The sequence below is a fragment of the Zalophus californianus genome, chromosome 12 (genome assembly GCF_009762305.2).
Source record: "Zalophus californianus isolate mZalCal1 chromosome 12, mZalCal1.pri.v2, whole genome shotgun sequence".
NCBI lineage: Eukaryota > Metazoa > Chordata > Mammalia > Carnivora > Otariidae > Zalophus > Zalophus californianus.
Window position 1 is genome coordinate 47,280,120 of NC_045606.1, and position 22,039 is coordinate 47,302,158.

A 22,039-nucleotide genomic window follows, 5' to 3' on the forward strand; every position below is an offset into this window, starting at 1 on the left:
ATCATTCTGTTTCAAATCATTTTGCTTGAAAAAAAATTTTTTTTTTTCTGGAGAGATGAAACCACTTTGTAAAAGGGGAGGCAACTTCAGAAAGACGTATTAGAAAGAGAAGTTTCTTTCCCCTGCCTCCTGAGAGTCTTGGCTTAAACAGTGGTTCCATCGACATTGTAGATGTGTTTATCTGTGGAATAGTCTCTATCACTGGTAAATAGAACACTGTTTTTGGGAGAGCGGAAAAGTGCTTGATTACTTGCAAAATGGAGTTAGAGGCTTGCAACTGATTGGGTAACAGGGCCTGATGTTAGGCATTTCCTGGCTCTAGGATTAGGTTAGGTTGTATTAACTTATGATTGGGAATGATTTAATGATCTATATTCCGCAACTGATTGATACCTTTCTAGGTCTTGAATCCTAGACTGAACACTATTTTCCCTTAGAACTTTGAGGCCTTTTTCCACAGCCCTCAGATGTACAGCATTTTTTATCACTTTTGCCCACTTGTCAAGTGACTTATATCTCTAGAAAATTTTAGAATATGCTTTTCATTCATGCTGTTCAGACATTTCAGAATCATGTATGCTGGAGCAATTATTTTTTTTTATACATTTTACTTGGAAAGTAGTACATAGTTTTGATCTGACTTATGCTCCTCATCCCTGAAGATCTTTTATTTTCGTGACTTTTTTTCCCCTTTCCATATTCTCTGTTTTCTGTCATTTAAATTAAAAGCTTAGTGTTATAGTCTTTGGACTGTAAAGAAACTTGAAGAGAAAAAAAAATTCCTCAGGAATTTAGGGAATGTTTTGGAGAGAGGAGGACTTGCTACGTGTCTTGAAAACAGGTGTCAAAGGGTGTGATGTGGCAGAGGGGGAGACCTGTAAAACCACGTAGACATGTAATGGTAGGAATGTACTGGTGGTAGACCTGGAAAATCAAATGCAGACCAACATGCAAATCAAAGAAGACAGAAGATAGTGGACAGATTCATTTGATGAAATCGTTTTATAGTAGATTAGTAGGAATGATGGTTCAAAGAACTATTAGGATCATATTGAGGAGGTCCTTGAGTTCAAACTCCAGAAAATACTTTTGCCATGTGGAAGGGGAAGGTCAGTGAATAGTTTTACCTGGGAGTGACATGACTGAAAGTATTTTTAAGAGATTAATCTGACTGTTTGGAGGAGGAGAGATAGTAGAAAGATGAGGTAAGAGGCAATGAAACAATACAGGAAGGCTTTAGCTTGAAAAACTGCTTTCCTTGCTTCCCTGTTTTCTGAGAACTATAGTCTTCTCATCACTTCAGAGTCCCCAACACTGTCCTGCCTTTGCTCAGGGTGTAGCCGGGCTCTCCTTGATCCTCTTTACTCACCAAGGGTTATTTTATACCCTCTTCAACTCTAGCTCAACTCCCAAATTGTCCATTTGCTACCAGTTCCCCAAACCTAGTTCGAATGAACCTCTCCCCTCTGATCACATGTCTCTTTTTTAGTACATTTATTACTGGTACCTTTATTTTGCATAATCTTTACTTATTTCTGAACCTCCTCCCCTAGATGGTCCTAGAGACAGTGCACTCTGTTTTATTCACTCATATGCTCAGAGAAACTGTTTGTGAAATCCCAGTTAAGTAGTAATAACAAGGTACATGTTCCATGTCTGGTGACTTTACATACACATGTATGATGTACGCAAAGAGTAAAAGACACAACATGTAATTAGATTCCATTGCATCAATGGGACAAGGTAAATTGTAATCATGGCATCCTACATATTCTATACATTCTGAGGCAATGAGCAGTTGAATCAGTATTTATCAAGCTTAGTCATACAAAATAAAATTCAATTATCTATATAAGAAATATATTCTATGCAAAAAGGCAGAGATATAAATTAACCTGAAAGGATTTAAAGCAACTTGGTTGTCTAGGTGATACATTACAGCACATACAGCTAAGAGTTAGTTAAGCAGAGAGGAGCAGAACAAACTCTTACCCAAATACCACTGTTTCATTACTTATCTTTTCACAAATAACATACAGCCTGAGATGGTAAAATATCAATTTATCAATTAACTTTAATGAAGCTGATCAACAGAAGATGAAACCCTTCTATAAATAAAATTTTTATAAAAATTATAAATTGACTTTTAAATTCCTAAAAATGTTATTAGATATTATTTGACAAAGGTAAATATCATATATATGATATTTGTGTTATATGTATATATAACATATATATACATATATATGAGTTTGATATATATATCACATATGTAAATTATGAAGCTTACTAACAAAATAATACCTCTCCCTGAACTCACCACCCAAATTAAGGTCTAGAGCATTTCCAACACCCCTTGTTTCTATCTGTGTCTTCTATCCCCTCCTCTACAGAGTACCAACCATGGAGCCACTATCTAAAATTTTACATTTATAATTCCCTTGCCATATTTTTTATGATCTTTATCACATATAACATGCAACTCCAGGCAATATGTACTTTTTGTTTCTCAGTTTTCTAAAATGGTATTATAGTGTATGCTGTCATCTTTGACTTACTTTTTCCACTCACAACTGTTTCTAAATTTCATACAAATTGGTATCTATAGCTGTTGTTTACTCATTTTTACTGCTTAGAATATTCATTCTCTTGAAAACGGTCATTTGAATTGCTTCCAACTTTTTTTATTTTTGGTAGTACTGTTATGAATATCCTTGCCTGTTGGTGGTTACATACAGGAATATTTTGGGGGTGGGGAATGGGTGCAGATTAGAAAGAGCACTGCTGAATCATTTGGTATATGAATGTTTAATCTTATAAAATGATTTCAAATGTATTCCAACAATGGATAAGAGTTGCCTTTGAGTCACATCCTTGCCATCAGTTACCATTTTACCAAAATACATTTAAATACAGGGGATGCGTTAAATATATTAGACTTTGACTATGGCAGGAAATGGTAGGGAGCAGAATAAAAGTAGGGATTTAGACGAAAAGGAACTAAAAATGAACAAAAAGAGAGGAAATTTTCACTTGCCAATAATTAAAACATGATATGAATTATATATATGTAAGCTATGTATATAAAATATAATTTAAGAATAGAAATGGGAACAATGATTCACTCAGACAAATGAAATAGAATTAAACACTAAGGAATAAAATTAATTTGGTTAACAACAAAAAACTAGGTTTATACTTATTTTCACAGCAGTTGGAAGATATTTTCTATTCCCTATTGCATCCATTATTGCTGTTGGAAAACAACTGTTAGTCAAAGTCACTTCCCTTTGAGGAGAATTGTCTTTTGTGTCTATTATCTTTCAAAATTGTCTTTGTTTTTTTTTTTTCATTTTGTGTTTTAAGTATTTGTTACTGTTTACTGTACCTTTCAGCAGTAACAGAAATGGTGCAGTCATCATTTCCCGAGGTATTTCCTCTCTTTCATTTCATTTATTCTATCCTTACGGGACTCAAACTAGATATATGCCAGGCCTTCTATTCTCAAAATAGCTTGATCTTGTTTTTATTTTTTCAATCCCCTTGCTTCTTTGTACCATATTATAATTTTTTCAGCTCTGTTTTCCAGGTCACCAGTCTCTCTTCAGTTTTGTCTAATCTACAGTTCAACAATACATTGATTTAAAAAATATCATTTCAATAAATATATTTTTCTCTCTAAAAGCTAATTTTGGTTCTTCCAGATTTCCTGATCATTTTGAATAGTGTCTTGAAATTTTTCCTTTTTACAATTTTTTTTATTTAAACATCTCAGACATGGTTATTTTATATTTTATATATGATGATTCTGAAGAGTGACAGAATATGCCACCCCAAGATATGCTACTTTGGCATAAGGACTATTTCCAGTTAAAGGTACTTAAAAAACAGCAGATGTAAGAAGAGCATGCTCTTTTCTTTTTGGAATAGTAGATAAAACTGTCACATGAAAGATGCCTCCTTATACCAGGAGAAAAGAAACATTCTTTGATGGGGATTCCAAAGCCTAGACAATTCTTTATTAGCAGAGAGAATTCTTAATTCCCATTAGCCTCTCCATATATTTTAGCTACTTTTCCACAATTGCCTCTCTCTGTTCAAACTACAGATCTTCCTTTAATTACAATGCAGTTATATCCTAATAAAGGTATCATACATAGAAAATGTTGTAAGTCACAAATGTATTTAATACACTTAATTTACCAAACATCGCAGCTTACTCTAGCCTATTTTAAATGTGCTTAGTACACTTACATTAGCCTACAGTTGTGCAAAATCATCGAATACAAAGCTATTTTATAATGAATTGATGAATATCTGATGTAGTTTATTGAATACTGAAAGTGAAAAACAGAATGGCTGTATGAGTTCAGAATGGTTCTAAGTATTCAGGTGTTCACTCCTGTGATTAGGAGGCTGACTGGGGGCTGGGTCTGCTGCCGCCGCAAATCACAAAAGAGTGTTGTACAGCATATTGCTAGCCCAGGAAAAGATCAGAATTCAAAATACAGTTTCTACTGAATGCCTATCACTTTCACACCATCGTAAAGTTGAAATATCATAACCCAAATCGTCATACGTAAGGACCGTCTGTACTATAAAAGTATTTAGGTTTTGTCCCTTCTCTGGGTCTTCCTTGCCTGATGTCATGTAAAACTTTTATCTGTATGCTTTTCTCCCATTAATGTGTCTTATGTCAATTAAATTCTCAGGCCCCACTGAAAACCCCAAGAAGGCAAAGGCAGAGTTTTGCCTCTCCTACAATTCTAGGAGATAAAGTTCTTGGTGCTCTTAAACTAGTACCTGTTTCCTGCTGACTCTCATTCATGGTCATTTGCGTTTTTGTGTGTTTGGTGCTCTTTGATCATAGGCCTGTAGGTAAACTTTATTAGTGATCTTCTGGAGTAGGTATGCATTTCCTCCTCCCAGGAATCAGGGGAGATAGCAAATGAGACCAATTTATCTACCTTCCAGGGTCCTGGCCTTAATTAAGGAGTCTTAGGATTTCAGTCTTCAAACAGCTCCTGGTCCAGTCACCTGACTGCAGCACTGATGGCATTTACCCTTAGAGAAACCCAGTCTCTGGGCGTGCAAATCAGGCTCTAGTTCTAGTTTTCTCTGTCTTTGTTGTTTGTCTCCTTGGAGACGTTCTCAACTTCTGATTAATCCAGTAATATAATAAAACTATGTGTTATACAAGATCTAGTTCTGTTTTGTGTTCCTAAAGGCCATTCAAAGCCACTGATGGGAATGAAAATTGTACAAATTTGACTTTTATGGAGGTTAGGACACTTGATTTGTATTTCCAAGTAAAAATAATAGTTATACTATTTGGGTTAATTTTTTTAAGGGTCTTTTTTTTTAAAGATTTTATTTATTTATTTGAGTAAGAGAGAGAGAGAGCCAGCATAAGGGGGGGCGGGGGAAGGGTGGGTAGAGAGAGAAGCAGGCTCCCTGCTGAGCAGGGAGCCCGATGCGGGGGCTCGATCCCAGGACCCTGGGATCATGACCAGAGCCAAAGGCAGACGCTTAACAAACTGAGCCACCCAGGTGCCCCTTATTTGAGTTAATCTTAAAGTCTATAACTACAGTACAAAATCATCCTTGAAAATTAAATTGATATTATTGTCAAATAATACTTAATTTTTTTTTTGTAAAAGCTTAGAACTAAATAAGGACTCTTACTCTGTAAAGCCCCAGAGCTCCTTAAAGCACATGTTGAACGTTCGTAAAAAAAAATCACCTCAGGCAGCATTTTTCTTCCTCCCAAGAGGTTGGTCGGTGTGTCTTTGCCTGTGGTCTTAGCCTTACACTAATTCCCAAAGTCAGATATTGCCTGACCCACGCAGGATTCGTTGAGCTCCAGCTCTAGATAGTGGAGTTCAGTCAAAAGGGTCAGAACTCTTATAATATTCCTAATCTCTGAGTCCTTACTTACACACGGGGGCTAATCATTACAGTGTAGAGAATGGGAATCACAATTCACTAACTCTAGTATATAGGAAATAGCCATTTTTAATCTTTTTTAAAAATAAAATGGATTCTATGCCTTCACACATGGCTGGTGGGAAATTTTCATTCAGTCATTACTAGGGCCCCTTTCTATCTCAAGGTCTCAGGGAAATATGTTCGGAGAAGGAAGCCAGACCCACTAACATTTGTACCATAGCAGTCTTGCCAAAAATGTTACTGCATATGTGTGAAGAGGTTTTTGAGATCTAGAAACTGTTTTCACGGTTTGCTTGGAGTACAGATACTGTACTGACACTAGGATTTCTGATGTTTAGCTTCATTAATCTCTCGTTATGACCTTTACCTTCGGTGTCTCCTCACCTATTATTAAGTAAGAGGAGATACCTTTGTCTTTTCTCTCGATCTTTCAAATTTTCATTCTCTACTTACACTCATGAGCATTTTACTTAATCACTTTATCCCAAGACTTTTAAGACATCCAAGAAAGGCTTTAAGGCGAGAAAGGATGTATCCTCTAAATGGCTTTTACTCTTGGCCGCGCAAAGCAACTTCCCTTGGGACTGTGAAATAGTAAAGATCTTGGATACCTCAATGAAGCAAAGGCAGAGGGGAATCACAGAGAGAAAAGACAGAAGTGATTATCTTGCCACAATAATTACTGCTAATATTTAATTTTTTCTTTAATGCCTGGTACACTCCAGATATGAAGCTCAAAAACTTACTATACAGTAATTATCTCATTTAATCCTCACAACAGCTTTATGATAGAGGTACTGTTATTCAGTTTTATAAAACGCTAAAGAGAGTTTATTATTTTTATTTTTTTAAGATTTATTTATTTATTTTAGAGAGTGAGAGCATGGGGGGAGGGACAGAGGGAGAGACAGTTTTAAGCAGGCTGTGCTGAGTGAGAGCCCGACGCACAACTCAGTCTCACAATCCTGAGGACACAATCTGAGCCAAAACCAAGAGTCGGATGCTTAACTGACTGTGCCATCCAGGTGCCCCACACTAAAGAGAGTTTAAATCACAGCCCCTGATCTGAAACTGAAGAGCCAGGATTTAAACCTCTGTGATCCCACAGTAAAATGTATTGCCTTTGGTCACTGATTAGGTTCCTAGTTTCTCTTTTAGTAACACCTAAATTACCAATCTAGGAATCCCAATTAGCTTTGGTTGCCCATATTTCTTCTGACAGTTTTCTCTGAGGATATGGAGTCCTCCTAATATTGAACCTCAGACTGAGGAATGGAAATCTCACTATCTTTTTGTTGACAGATTTCTCTAAGGCCAACCTCTAATCACAGACAGCCATGCCCCAGAATGCCCTAAAGTCATGCTCTATAAATCTGGAACAACTTGTTGCTATTGCCCTAAACTCCTATGTGAGAAGCTGAGGTAGTAGCATGTGGGGTTTGTCAGTCCCATCAGTATGGCTATATTCTGTACCTGTCTCTTCTCCCATTCCTCCTCTTTACTAGACACCTGGCACAACCCACCAGATGCCAAGGTATGACTAACTGAACGTTTAGTCTATAGTAAATGGAGAGGTACTTTAACAGTAAAAACCACTTTGGTCAATGAGTAAATATTTATACTATATAAGTATTTGGTCTTTGGTGCCATATGTATAATTAAAACTAACTTAAAAATATACTTCTATTTAGTCAAGCAAAGCTTACAGAGGGAATTGGCATGAATTTTTTTTTTACTTAAAAATGTGTAAAACATACACAGTAATAGTTTCTGACGGTATAGAACAGCTTGCTCATTAAAATTTCATGTTTTCTTAGAATGGAAGGAGCGATAAGAAGATTTTCAGAATGTCTAATCATCCTGGAGAACACTATCTCAGTTCTATTCATTTTGCAAATCCTAAAATAGGGTAGATTATGCAGAAATTAAAAATCAAGAACATTCTACATTTAAGAAATTGGTAGGTAGTGTCACTATAAATTATATATTACAATAGGAAGGTTCATGGTATAAACAAATTTTGATATTATGATAAAAGATGTATTGGCTATATCACTGCTGTATTGAACAATCTTACATGTTTACTGCTTCACCTGGATAAAAAGATAAGTACCAGGGTTAAAAGGAATAATTCTCTTTCACATGCATAAACTCTTGTCAAACCCAGAAAGGGAAATGTATAGTGTTTTCTTAAAGTCTGGAAACTTGGGCTAAAATTGGTGTTATTAGGTAGATGGTCACAAATACATCAAATATTTTATAAGATAATAAAAAAGACAGCACCTGTTTGACTTTTTCAATAGTGGTCTATCTACACTAATTTTTGATTTATTAAAAATTATATTTTAATTACTTAAATGATATTAGAGTACAGTACATTCTCCTAATGTGTTTCAGAGTAGAAACTGAAGATTTTAAAAATTAATTAAATACCTTAAAAGGTTATTTACCTGTAACCCAGAAAAGCATAAGAAAACATAAAACGAACCAAAAAAGTACAAAGTTCTTACAAATCCCTAACATTATTATTGGTGTGGGGAGTGGTAATGCATATGTTTAGTAAGGAATAATAAATGCCTTCAAAACATATTATATTTACCTATACCAGTATCACTTCCTCAGTTGTAATGATGTGTTTACATGTCTGTTTGCACCTGCTTCTTTAAGGTAGGCTACCAAGTTTTGGGTATCATCGCAATTTAAGTGCCAAGATGTTCTGTATAGTCACCTGGTGTTTGGAGTCTTTTTTTTTTTTAAGATTTTATTTATTTGATGGAGAGAGAGACAGCGAGAGAGGGAACACAAGCAGGGGGAGTGAGAGAGGGAGAAGCAGGCTCCCCGCGGAACAAAGAGCCCAATGTGGGGCTCAATCCCAGGACCTGGGATCATGACCTGAGCTGAAGGCAGACGCTTAACAACTGAGCCACCCAGGCACCCCTGGAATCATTTTATACATATTATTTGCAAAGGAGTGGGGCAAATGGCATAATAACTTTATCTTCATCAATAGGGTCAAAATATCACATGACTACTGCCCTACACTTTTGAAAAAAAGATGAGTAAAACATTGAATAAATAAATGTTTCAACTGTGATTTTCAAATTGCTTCCTATTAATAGTATTTGAAAGATAATTGTTTCCTTTAAATATCTCCAAAATAATTACAAAAATCTTAAGAAATAAAATAGTTATTAAAAACCCTATTTAAAATATATGAAAGTGCTCACACTACCAAAGTCTGAATACAATATAAATGTACTATAATAAAATTATAGATATATATGTAAGCTTATATGTTTAGAATAACAGAAGAGAAATATGTATAAAAATATTACTGATAGATCTCTAGTGATATTATAGGTAATTGTCTTTCTTGTATTTTCTGTATTTTTAAACTAATAAACTGTAGTATTTAAATGGAAAACTAAATGTTATTTTTACCATATTTTAAACTATTCTTACCGTTCGTGTTTTTCCATGTACTTCACAATATTAATCTCCATTATTTTCACCACAGAATATGCTAGGATTATTATCCCTTGTTGGTTTAGGATATTCTGTAACAGAGAAATTTAATGATTATTTCATGATTACACTATAAACTTATATCCAATATTACACTATAGATTTATATCCAGCATGGTTACACTTTAGACTTTCTTCCAAAGCAGAACAAATTGGAAAATTTGATTTCATCATCAAATTTTAGGGATAATATGTTCTAAAGTGTTACTCATTATATGATTTCAAGGGAAAATTTATGTTCGAAAAGAAGCAAAAGTGTTCTTGTTAAAGTACCTGTACACCCACATTTTACTTATGAAAATTAAGATGTTGAAAATTTTCTATTCTTCAGAGTTGATTTATTATATATAAAATATTGAAAACTAACATAAAGCACAAATCTAATCCTGCACTCAAAACGTAACTAACAAATAGGCTTCTGAGAAGACTGTGGGGTACGAGGACCCTAAGCTCGCCTCCTCACATGGATACAAGTAAATAACACTCACATCAGTTTAAATATCCCAGAAAGTGACCCAAAGACTGGCAGAATGAACTCCACAACTGAAAGTAGAGAAGAGGCCACATTGAAAAATTTAGGAAACATGGAGATAGGATTGGAGACCTAAAGGCATTGTAGCCATCACAGGACAGAGCCAGGAGTGCAGTAAAGGGCAAGAAATAGATGATCACAGTGGGGGCCCCACACAGGGAAGACAAACCCCCATAAAAATTGGCTGTGAAAGCAAGAGAAGATGAATTTCATGAGTTCCTCCAAGCAGTGGGACTTAAAGCCTGAAATTCCTAAAATCACTGTGCTGGGCTCTGGGAGAGCCCTGAGGGCATTAGGAAGCAGAGGCCCTGCCCTGAAAGATGCAGCACTACAGTCTGAGCAGATCAGCGGGACACCTCCAGGAACAAAGGAACTGGCAGGTACCGTTGCCCTCCAACACCCCTCAGCACAAACACTTGGCCATCTGTGGGAACCAGCACTGTGCCCACATTCAGTACCTAACTTGCTTGCACCAAGCCCCGCCCCCCTGTTCTTCAGCACCTCTGCCCTTTCCAGTCATTTTTGCATCAGTCCCAGAGCTGCAGGGCCCCTCCCCTCGAAGCCCAACACAAACCTTGCCCCCGTCATCCCCTGACCAGTGCCTTTTGCAGGGCCTAGATCTTGGCAGCTGCCGCAGCAGTGGCAAACTTTTCAGAAGCCTGAGGAGCACCTTGTTAAACAAGTGTGGGACCCATGCACCCACCTTTGCAGCTCCATTTGGGCTGGCCAGTCCTGACCCAGCAGCTCCAGGTCTCAATTAACAAGTAGACCCAGCGTGTACCTTGTTAAAATGCACCCTACACCTGGCGGGGACCAAACACTGCTGACAGCAGGCAAAGAGAGCCACCGCAGACAACTGAACCGAACGGAAAAGAGGCAAGAACACAACAAGGCACATACAATGCAAGCAAGAGATACTCCCTGAAGCACCAGTTCCTGGGGAATGGAGGACACTGCCCTGCAGGACATTTCAGATCTCTTCCTCATAAGGCCACTACCTTTAAGAGCAGGAGACAGAGCTGAATTCCCTAACATGCAAAAACAGACCCAGAGAAAAAATGAGGAGACAGAGATATATGTCCTAAAGGGAAGAACAGAACCAAACCACAGCAAAGGACTTAAGCAAAATGGATAGAAGCAATATGCTTAATAGAGAATTTAAAGTAATGATCATTAAGATACTCATGGGACATTAGAACAGAGTAAAGGACATCAGCGAGATCCTTAAGAAAAAAGATAAAGAATCAGAGATGAAGAACACAATAAATTAAATTAAAAACACACTGGATGCAATAAATCGTAGGCTAGTTGAAGCTGATAAGTGAATTAATGACCTGGAAGACAGAGTAATGGAAACTAACCAACCTGAGCAAATGGGAGGAAAAAACATGCAAATTGAGAATAGTCTTAGGGAACTTAGTCAAGTGTAATAACATTTGCATTATCGGGATCCCAAAGGAAGAAGAGAAAATGGGGGCAGCTGAAAACTTCCCTAATCTGGGGAAGGAAACAGATATCCAGATCCAGAAAGCATGAGATCCACCCTCCCCCCACCCAAAAAAAAAAAAAAATTTCAACCCCAGGAGAGCCATGCCAAGGCACATAGTATTAAAATGGCAAAAAGTAGTGATAAAGAAAAAAATCTTACAAGCAACAAGAGAAAAGAAGACTCCATTAAAAAAGCTACTAGAAGTGATCAATGAATTCAATAAAATGTTAGGATACAGAGTCAATGTACAGAAATCTGTTTCGTTTCTATACACTAATAATGAAGGAGCAGAAAGAGAAACTAAGAAAATTCTAATTACAATTGCACCAAAAATAATAAAGTACCTAGAAATAAACTCAACCAAATTGGTGAAAGACCTGCACTCCGAAAACTATAAAGCACTGATGAAAGAAACTGAAGATGACACAGACAAATGGAATCCATGCTCACTGATTGAAGGACAAATATTGTTAAAATGTCTATTCTATCCAAAGCAATCTACACATTTAATACAATCCTTATCAAAATACCAACAGCATTTTTGCAGTGCTAGAACAAACAATCCTAAAATTTATAAGGAACCACCAAAGACCCCGAACAGCCAAAGCAATTTTGAAAAAGAAAAGCAAAGCTCGAGGTATCATCATTCCAGACTTCAAGTTATATTACAAAACTGTAGTAATCAAAACAGTATGGTGCTGGCACAAAAACAGACACATAGATCAATAGAAAACTCAGAAATAAGCCCACAATTATATGGTCAATTAATCTTTGAAAAGCCCGAAAGAATATCTAATGGGAAAAAGACAATCTCTTCAATAAATAGTATTGGAATAATTGGACAGCTACATGCCAATGAATGAAACTGGACCATTCTCTTACACCATACATCAAAATAAGTTCAAAATGCATTAAAGACCTAAATGTGAGATCTGAAAACATAAAAATCCTAGGGGAGCGCACAGGCAATAATGTCTCTAACATCGGCTGTACAACTTTTTTCTAGATAAGTCTCCTGAGGCAAGGAAAACAAAAGCAAAACTGAACTATTGGGACTTCATCAAAATAAAAAACTTCTGCACAGCAAAGGAAACAATCAATAATACTAAAAGGCACTCTACTAAATGGAAGAAGATCATTTGCAAACAACATATCCAATAAAAGGTTGGTATCAAAATATATAAAGAAATGATACAACTCAACACCCAAGAAACAAATAACCCAACTAAAAAATGGGAAGAAGACATGAACAGACGTTTCTCCAAAGAAGACATATACATCGGGAACAGACACATGAGAAGATGCTTGACATCACTAATTATCTGGGAAATACAAACAAAAACTAATGAGATATCACCTTACACCTGTCAGAATGGCTAAAATAAAAAACACAGGCAACAACAAATACTGGTAAAGGTGTGGAGAAAAAGGAACCCTGTGCACTGATGGGAATACAAACCGGTGCAGCCATTGTGGAAAACGGTATGGGGGTTCCTCAAAAAGTTACAAATAGTACTACCCTATGATCCAGTAATCACATTAGTGGGTAGTTATCCAAAAAATACAAAAATATTAATTCAACGGGATACATGCACCCTTATGTTTATAGCAGCATTATTTACAATAGCCAAATTATGGAAGCAGCCCAAGTGTCCATCAATAGATGAATGGATAGAAAATAAGGTGTGTGTGTGTGTGTGTGTGTGTGTGTGTGTGTGTGTGTGTGTGTGTGTGTATAATGGAATTTTATTCAGCCATAAAGAAGAATGAAAGCCTGCCATTTGTGACAACATGGAGAGAGCTAGAGAGTATAATGGTAAGTGAAGTTAGTGAGTCAGAGAAAGACAAATACTATCTGATTTCACTCATGTGTGGAATTTAGGAAACAAAACAAACGAGCAAAGAAAAGAAAAAGAGAGAGGGAGAGATCAACCAAGAAACAGACCCTTAACTATAGAGAATCAACTCATGGTTACCAGAGTGGGGGGAGGGATGAGGGAAATGGGTGATGGGGATTAAGGAGCTCACTTGTGATGAGCACCTGACGATGTATGGAAGTGTTGAATCACTATATTGTACACCTGAAACTAATATAACACTGTATGTTAACTACACTTGAATTAAAATAAAAACTTAAGGAAAAAATAAAAGTGTGATATAAAATGGTTAATACAAACACACTGTTAATTCTGATACATCATACAATTTTAAAAATATAAGCACTTAGTCTTATCAAGTTAATGCCATAAAAATAGGTATTTTCAGATTTTTGGTGACTGATTCTTTCAGTCTCTAAGGTTAGTATTTTCTTATTGTAAATCTTTCTTAGTCACGACTTTTTTTTAGGAGAACAAAGAATGTAAATATATATGAAACATGAAACTTAACATATGTGGTTCAAATACTGTAATCCCAAATGAATTACTAAAAGAAAGATGTGATAGAATTATTTAGAGTTGCATGAAAGCGAGGCTTAAATATTGTGTAATTTAATCATATTCTCTAATATTTTAAGAAGCTTAGCTTTATACATTCTACAGAGTAATTTTGCCAAGACTAAGGAAACAGCTATTTTTGTCAAAATTTTCTTCATTACAATTAAGTGATTAGATATGTTAGTTTTTGTCTCGGTTCTGAGACTTCATTAGAGTTTTATTAAAATTAAAGCAAAAAACCCCCATTCTCTATTATTCTTGCTATTACTTGAAATTATCTATCCACTGGATAGAATGTATACAGAAATTTACAGCATACAAAATTTAGCATGAGATACAAAACAGCAATGGCTTAAAAAAGCATAAGAGTCCGGGTTGATGAGGTGCTCTGCAGTGTCAGAGACTAAGATTTCTTCTTTCTGTTACTCTGCTGTCCCCAGGGTGGGCTCCTCCTTCTCAGTGGCAAAATGACTCACCACCGCATCCACAGTCTAGCCTTAAAAAAGTGGGTGCGGCAGGCAGTCTGGAGTACAGTGATTCTGGGCGTCCTGGAAATTGCTCACATTACCTTTTAATGTATTTCATTGGCCATAATTTAATCTCAGGGCTACAGCTAGCTACCAGGGGGACTAGGAAATGGAGTCTATTCTGGGTGGCTACGGGACCAATTAAAAATAAGGAACTCTTGTCTCTACCAAAGAAGGGAAAAATATATACCAGAAGAAACCTAGTAGCCTCTGCTGTAGTCATAAGTGGCATAAATTCTAAAAGTCTAGTCCTTGAAAATTTGTAATGGCTAAAAGAATACTGAAACATAGAATCTTTTTCTTAATTTATACACTATACTTGTACTAGACTGAGCATTACTATTTTGACTTTTATTCAGTATGGAATCTGCTTGTCATAGCATCAAATTTAGGTGTCAGTTTGGAACATTTTCCAAATTTAAGATTTCCAAATTTCCAAATTTTCCAGTGTGAGAGGGAGGCCCCCAATAAAACAAGACAGCTAAATGTTGTTTGTTTCCTACAGCAAAGACTCAACCAAGTACAAAAACCCTGGTGAGTCTTGCTCAGTGGGAAAAGTATATCAGAAGGAATCAGTTACTAAAAGTATTAGTATTAATATTATTTTTAAAAGAGTTAATATTTAGATTTAGTAGCATGTTACATCTTTGATTACTACTTGTTTTTTACATTTCAAATCTTCTTTCTAGAATTATTTTCCTTCCACCTAAAATACGTATTTTGGAATTTCCATTAAACTATTTCTTTGTGGTAGATCTCTTATGTGTGAAATGTATCTTGCCTTTATTCTTGATAGTTTTGTGGATATGGAGTTCTAGTTTGACAGTTATTTTCTCTCAGCACATTGAAGATATTATTCCTTTAGTTTCTATTGGCTCTCAAAGTTGCTATTACAAACAAAAAGTAGAGTCAGACCTATAAATGCATAAGACAAGCTGATGGCTGCCAAAGGGCCGGGGGTGGTCGGGGAAAGGGAAAAATGGGTGAAGTGGAGTGGGAGATACAACTTGCAGTTATAGAATGGATAAGTCATGAGAATAAAAGGTACAGCTAGGGAATATGGTCTATGGTATTGTAACAGCCTTGAATGATGACAGATAGCTACACACACTTGTGGTGAGCATAGCATAATGTAGAGGAATGTTGAATCACTACCTTGTACACCTGAAACTAATGTAACATTGTGTGTCAACTATCCTCAAATAATTTTTTTAAGTTTAAAAAAAAAAGCTTCTGTTTGAAAATCAGCCAGCTAATGATTGTTCCTTTTAGGTAGTCTGAATCTTCTAAGTATTAAATTCTCAAGACCACAAATAAAACTGTTATTGGATGCAGATTTAGAATAATCTTTATAGTTATATTACACTCCTCTGAACTGTAACCTATAGTATAAGTAATAATAATACAGGCATACCTCCAAGATATTGCAAGTTGGGTTCCAGACTACCACTTCAAGTAAATCGGGTCAAATGAATTGTTTTGGTTTCCCAGTACATATAAAAGTTATGTTTACACTATCCTGCTGTCTATTAAGTGTGCAATAGGATTATGTCTAAAAAAAACTGAAAATGAAAAATGTAAAAGATTGTGAGAATTACAAATTGTGACAGGGAGACACAAATGAGCAAAGGCTGTTGGAAAAATGGCGCGGAGAGAGGTGCTCCAGGCCGGGTTGCCACAAACTTTCAATTTGTAAAACACGCAATACCTGCAAAGTGCAATAAAGCAAAGGGCAATAAAACCAGGTCTGCCTGCAGTAACTAACATTTGTTTAGCGCTTACTTTGTGCCTGACACCGTGGTAAACACACCCCTCCTTATTTGTCTCATTCAGTTCTCACAGTAATCTTTGGCGGTAGGTACTCTTCTTATCTCCGTTTTGCGTGAGGAATGAGACTCAGGAAAGTTAGATAACCTCTGTCAGATCACACAGCCAGGAGCGAGAGGGGAGGAGAGAACAAACTGAGGTCAGTGGGAGTAACACCACCCAGGCTCAGGTGAAAATTACTTGCCGTCTGAGTGTAGACGGTGCAGCGATTTGCTGCCCATTGGGTTACGCTGGAACTACATTTCCCAGAATCCCTCTCCCCCTTGCTTCCCGGAGAGTGTCCGCGGAGGGAAAGAATTGCGGGAGATTTAGAAGGTGGGAGTGAGGAAAGAGCGGTTCCTCTCTGGAAGTCATCCAGTTACTGGGGTGGGAATCCAACACAGAGGTCCCCGCCAGTGCATTCAGGCTTGCCCAGGCCCTTGCTTGATGTCCCACTCTCCAGCCCTGGGGACAAACAGTGACGCCAGCCACAGCTCCCACCCACAGCTCCCAGAGGCAACGGCCGAGCTGAGATTTTTTTCCTCCTTTCACCACCCTTGTCCTGCTCCCTGAGCTGGACAAGCCCACTTCCCAGCCTCCCTTGCCAGCGTCCACCCTTCCATTTGTGCCCCAGCTCAGGAGAGCTGGCCTCCAAATCCTCTTTCCAGACCCACAAATATGTATGGTCTATCTCCTTTAACAAATCCCTATTCCATAATAACTGCAATGATTCCATATCCTTAATTGAACCCGGACTGAACCTGGAGGTGATACAGTGTTAAAATACTGCCCAAGAGCGGTGTTTAAAAAAAAAAAAAAACTCCTTTGTGTGTGTTCCTTGAAATGTAGATTTTGGGGTCCCTGTCTTAGATATTTTGATTACTGGGCAGGGTTAGATTCTGACTTTCATGGGCCCTAGGCACCTCTCCTTCAGTGTACCCCTTTATCCATAAAAAATATTAAACATATTTTACAAATGTGTTGGTATAAAGACAAATAGAATCCAAGCTGAATTATATCTATTTTTTCTTCTAATTTTAAAGAAGAGTAAACATTTTCTTGGATCCTAAAAATATTGTGGATCCTAGGCGCTGTGTCTACTGTGGCTAATGTCCAAGCTCACCCTGTTAGTAGGTTTGGAGAGGGGCCAGGAATATGAATTTTAGTAGCCTCTCCTGGTGATTCTTCTCCTTAGGCAAGTTTGAAAAGCGCTGCTAGAGGATATGTGTACCTCAGGAGCTGGAGGAAGCTCTGTAAACACATCGTTAAAGGGTAAATAACAAAAAACAACCTTCATATGGAAGGGAACACATTTGTGGAGGAAACACTTTTTAAAAAAGTATAATAACAACAACAAAACCTAGCCCTGCAAAATAGCAACAGATATCCTGCCCTGTGCCTTACTCTTATAACACATCTGATTTTGCAAATTTTGTCTCATTTCCATGCATTGGTCTTACAGTAGAATCACTGTAGCATTGTTTCCGTAAGAAATAGTATACCAATGAATCACTGAATCTCTCTTACAAGCTCCTCTGAGAATTAAGGTCCAAAAGCAAAGGAAAGTTACGATAAAACAAACAAACAAAAAGGTCCATTCATAAGGCATAATTTCCCAGGCTGCTGTGCTTATAAAGTTCTAGCATAAAATTGATTTGCCTTTATTTGTTTCCTGTCTCTGAATTAAATTTTAATCTCCTTCCTGGAGGGAAATAAATTGTATAATATAACTAAGGATTTAGAGCAGTGCTCTAATCAATGTGGACTCCTTGAGAAACACTAAAGATAAAAGTCAAGAGTACAAGTAAATAGGTTTTTTTCTGACCCTGAAAATAAATCCAAAATGCTAAGCAAAGACAAATACTCAAAATTTCATGTTGCTTTTTTTTTTTTGGTGAAACTATAGTCTCTTAAGCAACTTCTATGTGTATGTCTTATCTCTATTACTAGATGGTTTGTTGAGTATATTTTCTCTGTTTCTCTGTTTCCCAATGGCACCTGTGTATTACCATGAAAGTAGATGTTCCTCAAAAATAACTTTTTGTACTTAATGAAAGAAGAAAAAACTTGAGATAGATTTTTAAGATATATTTCTGGTTTTTTGTTGTGGGGACTGGGAAATGGGATTAATGTATTTATGATGTCAAAGTTTGCAGACTTTGGTTGAAATGAACTTTTCAAAGTATCTCAAGGTTGAACTCTGAAAAAATATCTTTAAGGTCTAAAGAAGGATTAGGAGACATTAGAGATTTATTGCTTTGTTTTCAATTCTTCTGCGGAGATTCTACTTCTTCTGTTTCTTCTCAGTGTGTGCTCCCAGGGCATGTTTCCAGTATTTGGAAAGAACAGAGGTTTAGTGCATTCTCCCTATGCTCATCCTCAGCTAAAACACAGGTTAAAAAGAAATCCTATCTTTGCTTTTCCTAGGGAAAACAGGAACCAGACAGGGAGCAAAAGAGCTTAAAAGGAGTAAGCACAATACATACAATAACAGGCCCCGACACCAATCTGAGAAATGTCACTTTCCATCTGTCCTAAAAGGTACAGAATATCGACATGCTACACAATGGGGCAGGACAATGCTTTCAGATATGTTTCAGTTACCCCAACTTTAGGTTTATCATAGTACAGTTAAATTACTTTGTTAATTTGTGAATTCTCAGAAAAAAATTGCAAAGCACACTATAAATTAGATTTGCTGCATAGAATTTTCAGAATACATACAAAGAAAGCAATAGAGGAAAGGAGACTGTGTGCCTAAGTGTCACTTAATTGGCTATCCTGGTGTGATGATGCAGAGAACTTTGGAGCTCTAAGAAGCTTAACTGCTGATGGTTTGCTAGAGCATGGCCATTAAAAACAGTCCTGATGCTTCAGTTCTTGAGGCTAGCTCTTCTCTTAGAACGTGGTTACCATCTCATAAGAGTGGTAGAGATACTGAAAATATTATTCTGTACCTGCAGACACATTCTTTGATTTTTAAGGTTAATAAATCCTCACTATTTTGAATATCAAGACATGCTGCCCATTAATCTAGCATATTTAGAGTTAAGAACATTTTTTCGTAGAAACTTGAAATGATAGAGGCAGAGGACAGTTGGGTATTTTCCTGATTCCTGGGGAAATGACAATAAACCTCTCCTAATATTTGAAGTAGGCATACTTTTATCCCTCACTTCTTCCTCACACTACTTCCCAAGATGTCCCTGAATGGAAGATCAGAATATAAGCAAAGTCAGTGAAGTAAAGTAAAAAGTGTAGCACAAGTTGACAGTTGTACAGTAAGTGAAATTTCTATGTTTATTTCATAAGCATTGTGAATTACAAGAGTACGTTTGCCTTCAGAATTTTTAAGATCCCAAACTGATAAAACAAAAAGAAATGTCTTTTTACTTTTCCTAAAGAGGTTGCTTTTATTACCTGTAGAAGACAATATTTGACATAGCCCCCAACTTCACAACGACACTTTTCCTAAGATCTACATTCACCAAAACAAGAATCTCATGAGGAAAGTCTGTGGAAGCTGTTTATACCTATGACTGCATTCTCTGGGCCAGTTGCCTATGATGGACAATTGATCCAACTTTAGCCAAATTCCCTCCAGTAAAATGGAAGGTGAGATTAGCAGATATTTTGCACCTGGTCTCTGTAGGTAGTTGGTACCAAGGTGATGGGAAGCTCCGTAGCTGGGGAACTTGTGTATAGAGAAACAAGGAAAGTAGAACTGGAGATATAACAATGTAGGAGATGTAAAAGAACAGATGTAAAAATATATATTACTCCAAAGGAAAAGAGAGAGAGAGACCAAAGAATGACCCCCAGGATTCTCTAGTTCTCTCATTTCCATTATAGATCTCCAGTGTACTTTTTTTATTTTTTAAGATTTTATTTATTTGAGAAAGAGAGCAGGAGAGAGCACGAGCAGGGTGGAGGGACAGAGGGAGAGGGAGAAGCGAATCCCCGCGGGTCAGGGAGCCTGATGCGGGGCTCCATCCCAGGAGCCTGGGATCATGACCTGAGCTGAAGGCAGACGCTTAACTGACTGAGCCACCCAGGCATCCCACCAGTGTACTTTTTATTCTTAGCTTTTGTAAGATAGCTTTGTACCCTCAAAATAGATCTCTCCCTTTTTGCATAATCTTGTTCTAAGCATGTTCTACAAGATAAATCCAAAATATCTCTAAAATATCATCCCATAGTTATCAATTGCAAACACTGGCCTCCCAAAAATTTACTTTCATTTCTTTAGACATTTTAATACTCATTGAATAGCAAATGTTCTATTCTTTTTCCTATTTAATATATCCAATATACCAAATTGAGCTGCATTAACAAGTATGAATAACAGACCATATGTTCACAGGTACAATGGCGATTTTCTGATCATGCTGCCTGCTCACATTTCCAAAACAATCAATCAAATAATAAATTAATAATGAAAAGTTAATCGAATACAACTTTTAAATATTGGACTTGGTGCTGTGGGGGATACAAAAAGAAAATAATGCAATTCATGCAAGGGCACATCATTTTCAATAACAGATTATTTCCTATATGTGAAAAGTAGTGATCTATTCAGTAAATTAAAAAAAAAATGTTCAGAGCGGGATAAGTTTAACCACACAAATAGTTCCATCTAATTTTCTGAAGAAATCACATCATGAAATAATTTAATCCAGGTTTTCAGAATTCGTTATATAGTATTTTGACATGGAAGCAATTCTAAGTGGTTTGAATGGACTTTCAAAATGATTTCTCCTTATATAAGGAGATAATGGCTTGGTATTATTAGTTATAAGTAACATAAGTCAGCTCTAGCTGAATAAAGCAGAAAATGAATTTATCACAGAATATTGAGTAATACATAGCATCATGAGAAGGGCTGAAGAACTAAGACATACAACAATGGATAATGCTCAGAACTGTGCGGGAGAAGTGGTCTAGCGAGGACACCGCCTGCACCCACAGGGACTACAAGCTTTCCCACAGCCAAAAATGGCTGCCATGGATGTTTTATATGGTTGTCAATACAGTCAGCACTCCATCTCAGGAACTGTTTCCCTGCAGCCACCCCTCTTTCAGAGAGAATTCTGTAGCTTTCCTTCTTTTCATCACTAGCCTCCAAATCACAGTCCAGCAGAGCATTGGACATATAGCTGTGCCCTACCTGCAAGGGAGGCTGGGAAATCATGAATATGGCACTTTCAGCTTCACAGGAAGAGGTAAGCTCTCACAGGATTTAAGGAATTGAGAATGCCCTAACATGGCAAGGTGGTCCCTATCCTGAGCTGCCAAAAAGTGTGAGAACTGTCTAGGATGTCATGTGTGCCAAGGGCTAGTACAATTAATGTCAGTTCTTTTCCTCTTTTTGTATTCTTTTTAGTACTTCTTCTCCTTTCAAGTTGTTTTCTGCAGCAGTGATTTAGGGCAAGTGTATCCAGAAAAGTTCTTATCCCAATAAAAGGTCATGGATTGAAAATATTTTTATGTTTCACATGTCTTACTGCTTTTCAGTGGAACAAAAATATGAGTAGATAAAATAAAATTCATATATAGGAAACACTGAGGCTTAGTTCAAGTTCTTTTCAAAGCGATTGCGCATGCCTAACTCACAGTGATGGCAGGGATTTTCAGAATCTCCTTGATAAGTATTTGAGCTATAGGATAGGCTATTCCTCAAAAAAAGAAAGATGTATGCCTGTATTTTCTTGATTTCTAGGAAGAAAAAAGAAAAAGAAAAAAAAAACCCCACCCTTTCCAAAGTCTACAAATTTGA